At 38.9% G+C, this 17,116-nt stretch overlaps 1 long non-coding RNA gene and 1 pseudogene across 1 annotated transcript in view; one reads left to right on the plus strand and one right to left on the minus strand.

Moving 5' to 3' along the window:
- Nucleotides 1-335: 335 nt before the first annotated feature.
- Nucleotides 336-17,116, plus strand: part of LOC119877418 — a 31,907-nt gene continuing 15,126 nt past the window's right edge. Inside the window, exons 1-2 of the long non-coding RNA XR_005376674.1 lie at nt 336-512; nt 839-935. This is a non-coding gene — a long non-coding RNA (uncharacterized LOC119877418). The remainder of the gene's footprint in view (nt 513-838; nt 936-17,116) is intronic.
- On the minus strand, nt 7,625-8,642 carry LOC119877417 (annotated as a pseudogene).

A 17,116-nucleotide genomic window follows, 5' to 3' on the forward strand; every position in this document is an offset into this window, starting at 1 on the left:
TTTGATGTTGTCTAAGAACTCTTTGCCTAACCTGAGGTCCCAAAGATTTTCTCCTTTGTCCGTTTCTAAAAGCTTATGATTTTCATGTTACATTAAGATTCCTTTTGAGTTAATATTTGAGTTAATATTTGTATTCCTTTTGAGTTAATATTTGTATAAAGTAAGAGGTTTGGGACAAAGGTGTTGTCTGTTTATTGCTTACGGCTATCTAATTGCTCCAGCACCATTTGTTGAAATCACAAATAGTTTTTGACATATTACTCAGTAGCCTTTTATGTCTTATGAAGGAGGTATGATGTGTGAACAATGGTAGATATTTTTCAGGGTAAGGAGATTTGCGGGGGTGGACATGTGCTCAAATCCCCCTTCAAGGAAGAACTTATTAGCATAGCTGCTGTGAGAGTTTCAATGGAACAACCTTCAGCCCCTTCAGGGAATACCTCAACTACAAAGAGCCACCTCACCAAAGTCATGCCCTCTTGAGGATAACTCACATCTAATAATGGCTGGAGGTAGGAATATAAAGGACCAACTATTTCCACCCAAAATGGGACAATTCAGATGAGCCTCTTTGGCTCTAGAACTCCCCATGGCTGAGGCTCTGAAGCCTGCATCACAGCTAACTTTTCCTTCCTGGTCCCACTTATCCCCTCCTTCCCACTGGTGTTTATCTTAAGGGCATTCCCTGAACATTAAGCTCTGTCTCAGAGACTGCTTCCTGAAGAAGCCAAACTGTGACACTTGTTTTCATTTGTATTTCACGATAAGGATGGCATTTAGCTTAGGTGTCGACAAGTGAAAAGATTATAACTTGGTGGTTTTTATACTATGATTATAGGTAGGAGCCAGTCACCACGGGAAAACCTTCACTCTCAGCATGGACCACTGCAAATAAGGAGAGGAAGCTGAAGGTAGAAAGAGGGCAGATGTGAATGGTAAGATTAGCACAGGCATGCATATAAGAGAAAGAGAGAGATGACACGTGAAATAGAGGGAAAGCTGCAGGATGTTGTCCCTTCTGTCGCTGTTGTTCATAGTGGTGCCAACACTAGGAAGGTAGATGTGTGGGTCAATATCCAGAAGTACAGCAGGGCCAAATCTCACCATTGACATTTGGCCAAAAATCAGATAGTTATGAACCTGAAAATAATCCCCAAATTACTACCAGGACATTTTGATGTCCTTCTAATATTTTTCATGATTCCTTAAGAAACCCAGACTTAAAGAAGGAAGTCACAGAGCATAATTGTCCAGTTTCAAACTCCAGTGCCATTGAAGGTGGGGGCAGGAAAGAGAAGGGAAAGAGGCTAGCATTCAATTTCCAGCCATGTCCCCTGACCTCAGAAAATTTGAGGTCAGGATGAGTTGGGGAGAGGAGTTTAACAGTGTTCCTTTCTTCTACCTTCCATGTCATTTAATTATAATAGAATCCGGGACTTTTGTTTTCAGTAGAATCAGTGTTTCTTAAAACATTTTTTCCTACCATATTTTAGATCTTTTAACCTTTATCTTCCTTCTGGTTGTATTTTTTCTTATCAGAGCATGCTGAAATAATAAGCATCCTCATAAATCAGGAACATGTCCTCTGAAATGTTGACATTGAAAATGTCAGTTACCTTTCTGTGTTTGAACTTCCAAGAGCAAATCCTTCTATGTAGTCATTATTTTTCCCTTGAACATTCATAGGAGGGGCAGGTTTATAGAGAAGCAGACAGTGTTCATTCCCATAATTCCCTCTGACATTAATGTTGCCTCTTGATTCACCCCCTCACCATTTGGAAAATGCATCCTTCGGTTTAATACAGCTTATTGAATATCCATTCCGTGTAGTCGGCACTTGTGGCAGAAAACAAACAGCAACTGCTATCTTGTCTCTGTTACATTTTCTGACAAGTGGGAAATACCTGTTTGTGATGCAATAAATACTTAGTTCTAAGTAATTCAGCAAATTGGCTTATTTAGCTTTAGCTCTGCAAGGATGCACAGAGGGAACAATTTTTACCCATCATTGATTCCACACTGAAATATGTTGATTGTCTATGGCCACAGCTGGAAGAATTTTGTGGTGCTGTGAGTGAATGAGCAGTTAGTGTAAATGCTGTTCTAAGTCATTACAAAACTAGCAGTAATCTTATTGCTTACCTACATGGTTGGAGACAGCTCTTATCAGCTCATGAGACTCAATTGTTAAATATTCAGGAATTCTTGAGCTGGATATGAAAACCTTAGAACTTTGAAATTGGGGAGTATATTTATGCCACAGAAATTGGCAATCATTTGAAATTTGGTTTTGTTTTGTTTTAAGGTCTGGTTTACTAATACACCACTGCCTACCCTACCTTAATGTAGGAGATTTACAAAGGAGATGGCAATACGATTTCACACATGTAGAATTTAAGAAACAAAACAGATGAACATAGAGGAAGGGGGGAATAATAAAATAATATGGAATCAAAGAGGGGAAACAAAAAGAAATCAGAGAGGGATGGGATCCCTGGGTGGCGCAGCGGTTTGGCGCCTGCCTTTGGCCCAGGGCGCGATCCTGGAGACCCGGGATTGAATCCCACATCAGGCTCCCGGTGCATGGAGCCTGCTTCTCCCTCTGCCTATGTCTCTGCCTCTCTCTCTCTCTCTCTTTCTGTGACTATCATAAATTAAAAAAAAAAAAAAAAAAAAAAAAAGAGAGGGAGACAAACCATAAGAGACTCTGAACTCTAGGAAACAAACTGAGGATTGCTGGATGGGAGGTGAGTGGGGGGATGGGGTAACTGGGTGGGCACTTGATGTAATGAACACTGGGTGTTATATGCAACTGATGTATCATTAAACTCTGTTTGAAACTCTGTTTTTAATCAATTTTAGATTTAAAAAAAGGAGAGGCGGGATCCCTGGGTGGCGCAGCGGTTTAGCGCCTGCCTTTGGCCCAGGTCGCGATCCTGGAGACCGGGGATCGAATCCCACATTGGGCTCTCAGTGCATGGAGCCTGCTTCTCCCTCTGCCTATGTCTCTGCCTTTCTCTCTCTCTCTGTGACTATCATAAATAAATAAAAATTAAAAAAAAAAAGGAGAGGCAAGGAAAAAATGAAGATTTTACAAGAAAGTGAATAAATTCATGTAAAGTGAAAACACACAAAGAAATAAATGACAAGGTTATTACAACTTTCTGTAATAGTATATAGGTATGCATAAGTATATTTAAGCACTTAAAAGATAGGAATATGATTATTTGATCAAGCAAAAGTGGTAATGATTCATGAGACTGAGTCTCAATTATGGCTTGTTTTCTTTTTTTTTTTAAAGACACATCTATTCAGCGTCATGATCAGACTATTACATTTAGCAATCAACAGCATGGGTGCAAAAAAAAAAAATCTACATTAAAACCCTTTGTTGGAATGCTTTACACTTTCCACAGAACAGAAACTAAAATAACCTGTCATACAATTAGTCACAAATACAGTCCTCGAGTTTTTTGCCCATACACATGAGTATTGTCTAAAACAGGTCTTCTTTGTAGCAGCTAGGCCCTGCCACCACTGTGCTTGGCTGAGGTCACAAATCTGTTGTAGCCTGTAGCTTCCCTGTCACTCCTCTGGCTCTCCTCTCCTGCCAAGCTCTGTTTCCTGGCAGTAATTAAAACCTTCTGCCACCGCCATAGCTGCTGCTGCTGCTGGAACCGCCACAGCCACCTTGGTTTCGTGGTTTGGCAAAGTATTGGCCTCCACCACCATAGGGGCCAGAGCTTCTGCCTCCAAAATTTCCTCCTTTCATGGGTCCGAAATTTGAGGATTGATTGTTGTAATTGCCAAAATCGTCATAGCTTCTGCCACCTCCGAAGTGGCTTCCGTCATTACCAAATCCGTGAGGGCCATCCCCACTGCCACCGTATCCACCACCACCTCGACTGCCACCGAAGCCACCTCGACCACTGAGGTTCCCTCCACGACCAAAGCTGTCATTCCCACCAACACCAGCTCCACGACCACCACCCAAGTTTCCAGAACCGCTTCGCCTCTTTGGCTGGACGGAGCTCTAGCCATCTCTTGCTTCCATAGGGCTTTCCTTACTTCACAGCTGTGGCCCTTCACAGGATGGCATTTCTGAATGACAATCTTGTCTACAGAGTCGTGGTCGTCAAAGGTCACAAAGGCAAAGCCTCTCTCTTCGCCACGGCCTCGGTCGGTCACGGTCTCCATCACCTCCACGTTCCCATACTGTTCCAAACAATCTCTTGGATGATGTTCTTCAGGGTCTCCTTTAATGCCACCGACAAAAATCTAGTTCACAGGTCAGTGGGCACCGGGTCTTCGAGAATCTCCTGGGGAGACAGCCCTCTGGGTCCAGGCTCTCCCGCCACCTCGGGCGGCCCAGGTTCCTGCGCGGCCGCCTCCTCCAGGGGGCCCGGGCCGACCCCAAAGCCTCTGGAGCGCTTGGCCTTGGGGTCTCTCATGGCCACACAGTCCGCAAGCCTCCCCCATTGCTCAGAATGGCTCCTCAGACTCTCATCGGTCGTTTCGAAGCTCAAACCTCCGATGAAGAGCTTCCGCAGCTGCTCGGCTCTTTGGGAGACTCTGACTTAGACGTGCGGGCGGGGGGAGGGGAGACTCTACCGATGCTTGCTCGGGGCGTCCAGGGGCAGAAAGCGGCTTGTTTTCTTTTAAGTTGAGGTTTATAGCATAAATCATAAGAATTACCAAAAAGTGAACACCCCCACATAAGCACAATTCTGATGATTAAGGAAATTTTGCAGGAGAAAAAGGCATACTCTAGGAGAAAGTAATGGAGCAGGCAATCTAGATAGGCATGCAACAGAAGGAATCACCTGTAGCTCCATAACAGATATTTGAGCTTTAAGAATTTCAGTTGGACAATATAACCTGCTCTGGGTTCTTACTTTGTTTTAATGTTGAGATGCTGCAAATCGATTTATGAAAACTTTTTTAGCGGTAGTGATGAATATACAGTTAATAGCTGAATTTAGGGCAAAAAAGATTTGATGGTATTGCTTAGCTCCCCCCACCCCCTTAGTATAGTATCTGATTTAATGGACCTTTGACCCTTAAGGAACATGGGCTTGAACTGGGTAAGCCCACTTACATGAAGATTTTTTTTTTTGATAAATACAGTCCAGTGCTATAAACATGTTTTCTTTTCCTTATGGTTTTCTTAATAACATTTTCTTTTCTCTAGCTTACTGTATTCTAAGAATGAAGTATGTAATCCATGTACCATACAAAACATACGTTAACTGTTATTTCTAAGTCTTCTGGTCAACAATAGGCTATTTGTAGTTAAATTTTGGGAGAGTCAAAAGTTCACTGTGCAGGGGGTTGGCACCCCTAACCCCCACTTATTCAAGGGTCAACCAATTTCTTCAGTTGCAGTAGGGGAAATGGATTATTGTTAAATATTCTTCAAATTTCATAGCATATGCAGTATGAACGTTGCTCTCTGCTACTTTTGCATTAACTCACCAGTCTCCCCAAACTAGACATTTAAACCTTTATTTATGTACATATGTGCAATTCTTTTTTTGGGAGGTGAAAAATGATAATTTGAATGATAATCAACATGTATAGTTTTACTAGATTGAATCTATCCTTTTTTACCATAAAATTTTTTTTCTGTGCAACGAAACCTTTCAAACAGATATTACACTGTACCACACTAAGATAATTTACCAAAATAATTACACCCTCAGTAGTGAACCCCTCCTATAAGTCTTGATTTCCTTCCTTGAGTCCAGCAGATCTTCTAGTTCTCCATATCTGAATCTGGTCACAGAGCATTGGAGAACACCAGAGTACTTGTCAGTGGCTATGGTTGGTTATACATCTGTTAGTATGCTTGTCAACTTTCACTGGGTGAAAACTTTCCTTGAGAATTGAAATGTGTTCTTGGATGCCTGGGTGGCTCAGCAGTTGAGCATCTGCCTTTGGCTCAGAGTGTGACCTGGATTCCTGGGATCGAGTCCCACATCAGGCTCCCTGCATGGAGCCTACTTCTCCCTCTGACTGTGTCACTGCCTCTCTTTCTGTGTCTCTCATGAGTAAATAAATAAAATCTTTTTTAGAAAAAATAAATGTGTCCTCTACTTCCTTCCTAATTCTCAGAAGTACTTCGAACTATATTGTAGTCTATACACTGTGAGGACCAAATAAAGCTTGTTTGTTGACTGAGTTACAGCTCAGGTGCATGTGACACCTGCAAGGAATTAAAAATGCTACCTGATTAAGCCAATTGATCTTTACATCATTCTTAACAGTTAATGTTATTTTCATAATACAAATGTGAAATCAGGGACTAGAGAGGTTCTATTACTTACCAACAACTATACAGAGAAATGGTAGCACGAACCAAGAGTAATTTTCTCTGTCTTTTTGTATCATATGCCCTAGTATGGTGGTGCTGGCTGTCCCATGGGGTGGTGGTGGGTTGTTAAAAAGCTATCCTACCACACACCCTCATTCCTTAGGCATTCTCCTGGATATGTGTTTCTAGCAATGGTGATAGATTTGCATCTATTGCACAGCAGTTGAAAGGAGTAATGTAGCTGTCTGTGAACTAGACAAGACTAGTTTTGTTGGCCTTCTTAGTGTGGAGCAGTAACCACTGAGCACCAGCCAAAGGTCTAATTTAAAGCCATAAGGCAACCATTACCAGTCAGGATCTTGTTCTCATTGCCAATCAGCCTATCCAAGTAATGTTGTAACCAGTAGATTGGAACAACTGAGACCTCAGTTATTAACTAAATTTGTAAATCAGTCATTCTCTTAGGCCATTTAATTATAAGAATGCTGAATCCACTCATTTTGCCCAATTCCAGTTCTAAGGATTGGATCAGACAGATTATTTTTCATACTAACTGGAAACTTGGAAATCCAGTTGGTCTAGTCATAGAAACATTATGTAAAAATACCACCAAAATCTGCTAAAAAGTTTAGGCTCTTAACCACAACTCTCCCAACCTATTAGGAAACTAGGAATGATTTCCAGATATAGGCCTCAGAATTCATTTAGAAATAGACTTAAAATATGCTTTGATTATGATAGAAAGATAATAGATTAATATCTATGACAGATGGATAGATAGATATAAATATATATAGCTATAGCCTCTTTTATTTTCCCTCCTGAATATCTTGTCAGCATAACTATAATGATCTTTATTTGGTTGAAAAGAAATGAAAAGAAAGCAATTATCATTCTAGATAAAATATATAGAATCTCAGTTGAATTCCAAAGCAAGAAAGAATTTAGGTGTCTTATATAAATGGTTAACCATTTTAACAACTTACAGAATAATGATTGCCAGGTTTAGTTAACAATTGGATCTCCCAAATCCAGAATGAGATGTTTCTATCTCTGTACAACTGCAATTCTTAATCTTTTTCTGTCTTTTTTTTTTTTTTTTTTTTTTGCTGGGTACAGTATACTTTATTGATGGTACATGACAAGGTAGGGCTCCCCAAGCCCCTCCCCTTCCTTGGGGTCTAGGATGTAAATTGGAGGTCAGGAGATTCTCAAGTGTGTTGGGGGATTAAGTTGGGGCAGGGACTCCCCAGCAGCTGAGGGCCTCTCTCTTCCTCTTGTTCTTGCTGGGGCTGGTGGTCCAGGAGGCTCTTACTCCTTGGAGGCCATGTGGACCATGAGGTCCACCACCCGGTTGCTGTAGCCGAATTCATTGTCATACCAGGAAATGAGCTTGACAAAGTGGTCATTGAGGGCAATGCCAGCCCCGGCGTCGAAGGTGGAAGAGTGGGTGTCATTGTTGAAGTCACAGGAGACCACCTGGTCCTCAGTGTAGCCCAGGATGCCCTTGAGGGGTCCCTCCGATGCCTGCTTCACTACCTTCTTGATGTCGTCATATTTGGCAGCTTTCTCCAGGCGGCAGGTCAGATCCACAACTGATACATTGGGGGTGGGGACACGGAAGGCCATGCCAGTGAGCCTCCCGTTCAGCTCAGGGATGACCTTGCCCACAGCCTTGGCGGTGCCAGTGGAAGCAAGGGATGATGTTCTGGGCAGCCCCTCGGCCGTCATGCCACAGCTTCCCAGAGGGGCCGTCCACGGTCTTCTGGGTGGCAGTGATGGCATGGACGGTGGTCGTGAGGCCCTCCACGATGCCGAAGTGGTCATGGATGACTTTGGCTAGAGGAGCCAAGCAGTTGGTGGTGCAGGAGGCATTGCTGACAATCTTGAGGGAGTTGTCATACTTCTCATGGTTCACGCCCATCACAAACATGCGGGCATCAGCAGAAGGAGCAGAGATGATGACCCTCTTGGCCCCGCCCTTCAAGTGAGCCCCAGCCTTCTCCATGGTGGTGAAGACCCCAGTGGACTCCACAACATACTCAGCACCAGCATCACCCCATTTGATGTTGGCAGGATCTCGCTCCTGGAAGATGGAGATGGACTTCCCGTTGATGACAAGTTTCCCGTTCTCAGCCTTGACTGTGCCGTGGAATTTGCCGTGGGTAGAATCATACTGGAACATGTACACCATGTAGTTGAGATCAATGAAGGGGTCATTGATGGCGACAATATCCACTTTGCCAGAGTTAAAAGCAGCCCTGGTGTCCAGGCGCCCAATAAGGCCAAATCCGTTCACTCCGACCTTCACCATCGTGTCTCGGGGACGCGCCTGGCGCTGCACCAGAAGATGCGGCTGTCTGTCGGGCGGGGAGGAGCAGAGAGCCAATCTTTTTCTTTCTAATTGTTTGAATTATCACTGCAGTTTAGCCTTTACTCAAGAGGAAGACTTTTTTCTCTGGAAAGAAATAAAACAGACATTAAAGGTTTCCTTTTGACTTATTCTTTACCACTCAAAATACAGGTTTAATTCAAAAGCAGTATTTGTACCTTGAATAGCATACAAATCAGGATTTGAATTGAGAAACATTGAATCTATGAAAGAAATATAGTGTTGTTTTATTTTTATAGTGTTGTTTTAAATTAAAATCTCTTTAAAATAAAAATGACTTAAAATTACATTAATATAATTTTTTTTAGTGTATGGAAAACAAACCCAGTTAATATGTAACACTAAAAACACATGCTTGAACCTCTTTAGAGTTTTATAATTAAACATTCCCAAGTTGGGAAATATGAAAGTAAAAATTTCATATAGCAATCAGTTCCCTATGTTGCTCACAAAGATACCATTACCCAGCTTTATTCATAATGGTTTGAACAAAATAATAAACTTTAAACTAGTTAATTGAATGCTCAGAATTGGAGCTTTGGTCAAACAGTAAATCCTAAGGATTTTCCTAGTGGCTCATACTCTGTTCCTGAGTAGATGCAATACTGTTTTTTAGAGAGTGTTGATCAAGGGGAAGATAAATAAAAAGGGAGGCAGTAGAGCAGGAAATAAAGAGAAACTTACTGACTTTTCTGTAATAAACTGCCTTAAGAATCACCATTCTAGAAGGCCAAGATTTTTCTTTAAAACAAAAACAAAAAAGATACTGCCTTTTCATTTTAAAACTTTTTTTTTTACAGTAAAATACATATAAAGTGCACAAAACAAACATACATCCCAAAACTTTATTATAAAATGAGCACTAATGTCTTTATCACCCAGGTCAAGATATGGAACATTTCAACATCCCCAAAGTCTCTTGTATGTGACTCAACCATTACTCCAGTTCTTTAAAGTTAACTCCTCTCTTACGTACTGACACCATAGTTTAGTTTTGCTTGGTCTTAACTTTACATAAACAGTTTCATAAAGAATATGAGCTTTGGTGCCTGACCTCTTTCATACAACATTCATCTATGTGATTGCAATTCCCTATAAATGTTCATGTCCATTGTCAAAAGGCACCACAATGTATTGATCTGTGTTTCTGCTCTTTCTTTGATGACTTGCTTGGTGACCTTAGAGCTTTTTGAATGGTTTATTTTATTTTATTTTTTTTTGTTTATTATTATTTTTTTTGAATGGTTTATTAGCCTACAAACCTTCATGTGTTTTGATGAGCTATCCATTCCCATGGACTTTAAGAAGACACCTTTATATAAGACATATTAGTCTTGATTGTTCAAAAGGGAATTTTTAAAGCTGATATTTCCAAAATGGCTTATACTTTTGTAATTATTTCATATTATTTCCAAGGACCATTTAAATAGCAACAGTTGTGTGCTTTTACCTGGATGGAAAGTAGTAGGCAAAAGAGAAAGAAGAGAACTCAAAAGTACAAATACAAAATACTTATTTATAACCCTAGAAAGAAACATCAGACTACCCATATTGGATACACATCTTACAGGAAAGAGCTAAAGGCTGTGTAATTTGTTTAATTCTTTAAATGTTCCAAAACAGTAAATAAAAATATAGCTGCTTTTGAAGATGGGCTCTGTGATGCACTGACGCCCTCTGTATCAGTTCTTTGGTTTCAATCACAGTAACTCCCTTGAGCCATCTTAATTAGGAAGAAATGAACCTGAAGGAACACAACGGCAATGTGGTACCTGGGAGGCTGGATAATGAGTTCAGCATAAAGGCTGTCCTGGGGCCTGGAAAGACAGATCCTTAGTAGCCACCTCATAACAAGAAGAATCTGGGCAAGTGCTACCAGTCAGATGGAATTAAACTAGTTTTCAGTCTCTTAATTCCTTGGCTCAAGATTTGGATTCCAAGGAGGGAGCAGAGAATTCCCTTGACTTGGGTCAACTATTTTCCCTTTAGCTGGGCAGAGGAGTAGTGAAAGGAGAACTTCAATGATGGTCCCACAAGATTTTATGGAATGACTGAAAGGTGATCATAATTAAGGAAACTAAGGGGCAGATAGGAAAGAGAAATGGATGCAGAGAAGCCCCAAACCAATAATATCTACTGTATTCTCCTACAACACAACTTCCAATTTGGATCCAACATGGACCAATGGAAATTGAAGTCTCTGTTAGGGACACAGTTTGGGAAATGGACATTTTATGTCATTATTGCTCCCACCTTTTTTAGGCTGATAGATCCTAGACTTTATTTCTGGGTATCTCTGGTCTTATTTTGAAAAATTAAAATAAAGAAAAACCAGAAGTTGCAAAAAGTTAGTGGAGCTCCTTAGAAAAGAGCAGGACTGGAGAAGGAACCCATGATTGTCACACTTCTGCATCAAATCATTCTTAGAGTGGAAAGATTCATTTATTTTTGGATAGGAGTATATTCCTAAGGTTTTACTTACAAAAATACTGATTAAAAAATGGAAAGGAAGGCCTTGCCCTTTCAGCTTTTAACTGTTACCTGCAAAGAGTGGAAAGCTCTTTCTTTTTATTAGCATCATTGTATGACATTTACAAAAATGTCTGATTGCTGTATACTGGTAAAAGGAAAATGATTGCTAAAATTTCTAATTTAAATAGAGCATTACAGAGTCTGTGATCACTATGCCTCATGAAATTAATCTGAAAAAAAGATACAAAAGTCAGTGACCAAAGTAACATCCATCATCCCTGCTCCCTCAGGCTGTATTCACTTAATCCTTTTGCTTAGAGCAAATTGATATTTGTGAGCATATAGACACAAGAAAGAAAAACCCAAGCACTATGTCCATGGAGTGAATTCAGAGGTCAGGCCAGTTGTTGTTGTTGTTGTTGTTTTCCCATCACTGCAGAGCACTCGTTTATGGCAGGCATCCATGCCTGTTCCAGCAATGAGAATTCAGTGAGCATGATCATCTGTCCTCCCCAGTCCATCTACTGGCTCTCCCATACTCGGAGTAGGGGAAAAGAAGAATATAAGGAAAACAGTAAAGAGCTTTCACCTAGCTCGATCATTTGTGTTACTAGTTCTCACTCAACTGTCACACCTTCCACAACAGTGAGCATTCCCTCCTAGCTCTTTCATGAGAAGACTTGTAGTATGTCAGAGACCTTAACCCAGGAGAGCTCCTTTCCAGCATTTCCTTTTTTTTTTTTTTTTTTAAGATTTTATTTATTTATTCATGAGAGAGAGAGAGAGAGAGAGAGAGAGAGTCAGAGACACAGGCAGAGGAGAAGCAGGCTCCATGCAGGGAGCCCAACGTGGGACTCGATCCCGGGTCTCCAGGATCTCCCATCAATCCAATCCAAATCATAATGAGGTTTATACTCATAGATTTAAATCTAGAAGAAGAGGGGCTTCAGGAGTGACTGACTAAACCTGGTAGCTCTGACTCCATTTCCCTATAATTCTCTCTTCTTTGCCCTTCCCTGGTGTCAGCTACATCTTCAGAGACATTGGAGATGGTTGCAAAGGTCTGGGCTCCTATTTAGGTATACCAAAGGCCAGGGAAAGAGTTGATACTTCTAGAAGCTGCACCAAAGCCCCTAGCAAACTGTTCTTTGCATCTCATTGACCTGCATTGTCATGATTATCTACGAATCACATGTTTAACCAAATTGTGTCTGAAGGTATGGAGGCTTTTCCTGAGGTATGGAGGCTTTTCCTGAGTCCTGAGGCTTCATGGGATTCTAGGAATGAAGAGAGAACAGATGCTGAGTGGCAATGTTCACTCTAATATCCCCCCAAGCAATTATAATGGCTACATCTAATCTCTTACTGTTAAGCACTTACATTGTTTCTAATTTTTCATAAAGTTTGCAAGGATATATAACCCTGTACATATTCTTTTGAATATGTCTTGCAGTATTTCTGGGAATGTAATTCTAGAAAGGAAATTGCTCAAAGTAGCAACATATTTCTAAGCATTTGATTTATATTGCCAAATTGCCTTCAGCCTCACTATTCTGAGTTACGCTCCCACCAGAAGTGTATGAGGATCCTATTTTCCCACATATTCACCATCCATGGGTATTATATTTTTAAAAATTCTTCACCAATCCATTGGGTAAGAGAGGCATTTCATTGTGCTTTAATTAGCATTTCTTTATCAATAAATATTAATATTTTTATATGTGTTCATTGACCAGTTCTATTTCTTATCTTGTGAATTGTTCATATTCTTTGTCTACATTTCTGTTAAAGTATTGATAATTTTCTTACTGATTTTAACTTGTTTTTTTTAAAATATATATTTTATTTAATTATTCATGAGAGACACACAGAGAGAGGCAGAGACATAGGCAGAGGGAGAAGCAAGTTCTATGCAGGGACCCTGATGCAGACCTCGATCCTAGGACTCTGGGATCATGACCTGAGCTGAAGGCAGGCACTAAACTGCTGAGCCACTTCCCAATTTTATTTTGTTTTGTATATTAAGGATATTATTAACTCTGTGTCTGGTATAATAAAGTTTATTAATAGTATTTTTGATAGATAAATTATAAAAATAATTTACAATTAAGTATATAAATCATTTTTGTTATATTTTTTACCTTGGTAACATGCTTAGAAAGGCCTACTTTGGCTCTAGATTACATAAATATCCAACTATATTTTTCAGCTATTTAATCCTTCTTAACTAGTTTTATTGAGATATAATCCACAAACCATAAAATCCACCCCTTTAAAGAGTAGTATTCATTGGTTTTTAGTATATTCATGGAGTTGTACAACCATCACCATTACCTCCTTATAGAATATTTTCACCACCCCAAACTGATTACATTTAAATATATGATTAATTTTAGATTAACTGTTTTACATGCTTTTAGACAGGGGTCCAACTTCATTCTTTTGCTTGTGAACATCCAGTTGCCTGAGCACAATATATTGAAAACACTATTCTATCTTTATTGAATTCTCTTGGCACTCTTGTTGAAAACCAATAGACTATAAATGTATTGGTTTATTTCTAAACTCTCAATTCTATTCCATTGATTGAGATGTCTGCCTATTTGTCAATACCACACTCTCCTGATTATGGTATGTTTGCAGGAAGTTTGGAAATCAGGACGTGAGAGTCTTCCAACTTTGCTCTTTCTCAAGACAGTTGGCTATTATAGATCCTTTGCATTTCCATATGAATTTTAGCATCAGCTTCTCAGTCTCTGCAAAAACAAAACAAAATAAAACAAAACAAAAAACCAAACCAGCAGCTGGGACTCTGCCTGAGGCTACACCAAATCTATAGATCAATCTGGGGATATTGCCATTTTAATCATATTAAATATTCTGACCCATGAACATGGGATGTCTTTCCATAAATACAGATCTTCTTTAAAAAGAAAGCTTGTTTTCTAAGAAATACCACCTTCCTTATAATTCTTCCTCCCCTTCCTACTCCAGAGGAGTACAGCCAGAAAAGAGATATGAAGCAGTCTTATAGCAACCAGCTCTGGACTGTGCTGCGAGAGGGAAGAAGTGATTTGAATCAGATATAACATTAAGTTTTGAACCGGATTGGAGTAAGTATGAATTACTAAAAGGGACTGGAACAAGATATCATCTGCCTCAGATGTTATTAAGATCAGGCAAGGAAGATCAGACATAGAATGGATGAAGTGTGATTGGAAAAAGTAAAAAAATATTTTTCACATTTATAACTCAAATGGGTTAAGACTTCAATGAAACTGTTTGCACAAAGCTGAATAAGAGAAAAGCTCTGCTCTCAAGGAATTCATCATCTTGCCTGCACCAATTTTACCCCTTAAAAGAACAAAAATCCTTTGAAAGATGTTATGAATAATGTTTTTACCCTAAACTTCATCCAAATTTCACCTAATTTACTACCCTCCAAAATACAACATATTCTGTCAAACAGCTTTTGTATAAGTAACAGAATATTAATTGAAAGGAACACATGCTTGCTGGCACATCAGAGAGACAAGAAATAAATGATGTGATGAGCACTTTATTATTCACTTTATCCAAAGATGCTGTCTCAAGGAGGCCACTATTGTATTCCTTGTGAAAGGAAATTAACACAGGTGTTCGTTATAAAATATTTCCATGAGTGCATTTTAGGCTGTTGACTTCTTTCAGACATAGTAAATTGCTCATTTATTACATTAATGTTAATACATATAACTTAATGCACACAATCTATCAGATGGGAAATAAAAGAAGTTGAATTAACACAGAACACAGCTGGCTTAAGATAATTATTTAGGGCTATGGGGAAATGTTCAAAACAGCCTAAACCTAGAAAATAATGATCCAGTACTTTAATTCTTGCATGTGTACTCTTCTCTAAGCCCTGCCCAGAAATTCAGTGATGACAGGATTTTTATTGAAGTTTTTAACTTCTGCAAAAATAATTTCCTATTGCATTTTTCTCTGATTCTCATGATTTACAAAAAAAAAAAAAAGAGGTAAAGTTACTTCAAATTTTTTTAAGCTTAATTTCCTGTTGCTTCTTTTTCTAAGCACTCAAAAAGGACACCAGACTTAATATCTTGATGATTTTGCTTAGTAACTCCATGATTTTCCTCTATTTTCAAAGCAATTTACTTTTGGCTACCTTTTATTTTTCTTATCTTGCCTTTTACCTACCTAAAACCTTCCTGACACCTCCCTTCCTCCTACCCAGGTTCTACTGTGCTGGATGAATTCCATGTCCTCTCTCTCACCTCTGAACCCCAGTAGTCTGTGAAATTGTCTATCCCTAAGCAAGTGTGTGTGTCAGTCACAGAATGATATTCATGTTTATGGATTAGAAGGAAATTGTCAGGTTACATGTGTGTACAACACAAAACAGGTTTCATTATTAATTCAAAGTGGAGTGGATGAGGGACTAGTCTCATAGGCAGATATCAGCATTGGACTCTTAGTGAATGCATTTTTAAGTAGATTTATTGACATTCAATCCACATGCCATAAAGCTCACCCTTTAAAAGAGTCCACTTCAATAGTGTTTAGTATATACACAGTGTCACGAGTTTATTACTACTGTCTAATTTCAGAACATTTTAATCATCCCCAAAAGAAAACATTAGCATCTCCCCCTCCCTTTAGACAACTACTAATCTATTTTCTGTTTCTATAGATGTACCTTTTCTGGATACTTCAAATAAATGCAGTATTACAATGTTTGGCCTTGCATGTCTGACTTATTTAACTTAGCATATCCATGTTGTATCATGTATCAATACTTGATTTCTACTTATGGCCAGATAATAGTCCAATGAATGGACATACATTTTATTTATCCATTATCAGTTAATGGACATTTGGGTTGTTTCTAATTTTTGACTATTATGAATAATGTTGCTACAAATATTCGCATACACATTTTTGTGTGACACATTCTTTCAGTTCCCTGGGTATATACTTAGGAGTGGAAATTTTGGGTCATAAGGCAGAACATTTTGAAGAATAACAAAAACACTTTCTAAAGCAGGCACAACATTTTACATTTCTATCAACAATGTATGAGGGTTCCAATTTCTCCACATCCTTGAAAACACTTGTTATTGTCCTTCTTTTTTTATTATAGCTACCCTGCTGGATGTGAAATAGTATCTCATCATGGTACTGATTAGCATTTCCCTAAGTAGTAATGATGTTGATGTTTCATGTGCTTGCTAGCTATTTGTATAACTTCTGTGAAGAAATATCTGTTCAAATCTTTCGTCTATATTTTGAGTTTTTGATCTTTTTATATTGGGTTGCAAGAATTCTTTACAAGTTCTATATATGTCTCTTATCAGATAAATGACTTTGCAAATACTTTCCTATTCTGTATGAGAGCTTTATTGATGGTATCATTTGCAGTAGAAAAGTTTTAAATTTTTATGAATACAAATGTATCTATTTCCCCCCCTCTGTTCTTGTGCTTTTGATGTCATTTTTAAGAAGCTATTGCCTAATCCAAGGTCATGAAATTTTACTCCTATGTTTCCTTCTAAAAACTTCATATTTTTAGCTCTTACATTTTTGATCCGTTTTTAATTTTTGTATATGGTATGAGGTAGGGATCTAACTTCATTCTTTTGCATATAGATATCCAGTTGTCCTTGCACCATTTATTGAAAAAACAGTTCTTTCCCCAGTAGTTCCCTTGTCAAGAATCAATTAGCCATAAGTCTAAGGGTATATATTTAGACTTTCAATACTATTTGGTTGATCTGTCTGTCCTTATGCCAGTATCATACTGACTTGATTAATGTAGTTTTGTAATAAGTTTGGAAATTCAGAAGTGTGAGTCCTCCAATTTTATTCTTTTTCAAAATAGTTCTGACCCATTAGGATTCATTGCATTTCCATACGAATTTTAGGATTACTTAAAAGTG

Source organism: Canis lupus, chromosome 23 (genome assembly GCF_011100685.1).
Source record: "Canis lupus familiaris isolate Mischka breed German Shepherd chromosome 23, alternate assembly UU_Cfam_GSD_1.0, whole genome shotgun sequence".
In the NCBI taxonomy this organism is placed as follows: domain Eukaryota; kingdom Metazoa; phylum Chordata; class Mammalia; order Carnivora; family Canidae; genus Canis; species Canis lupus.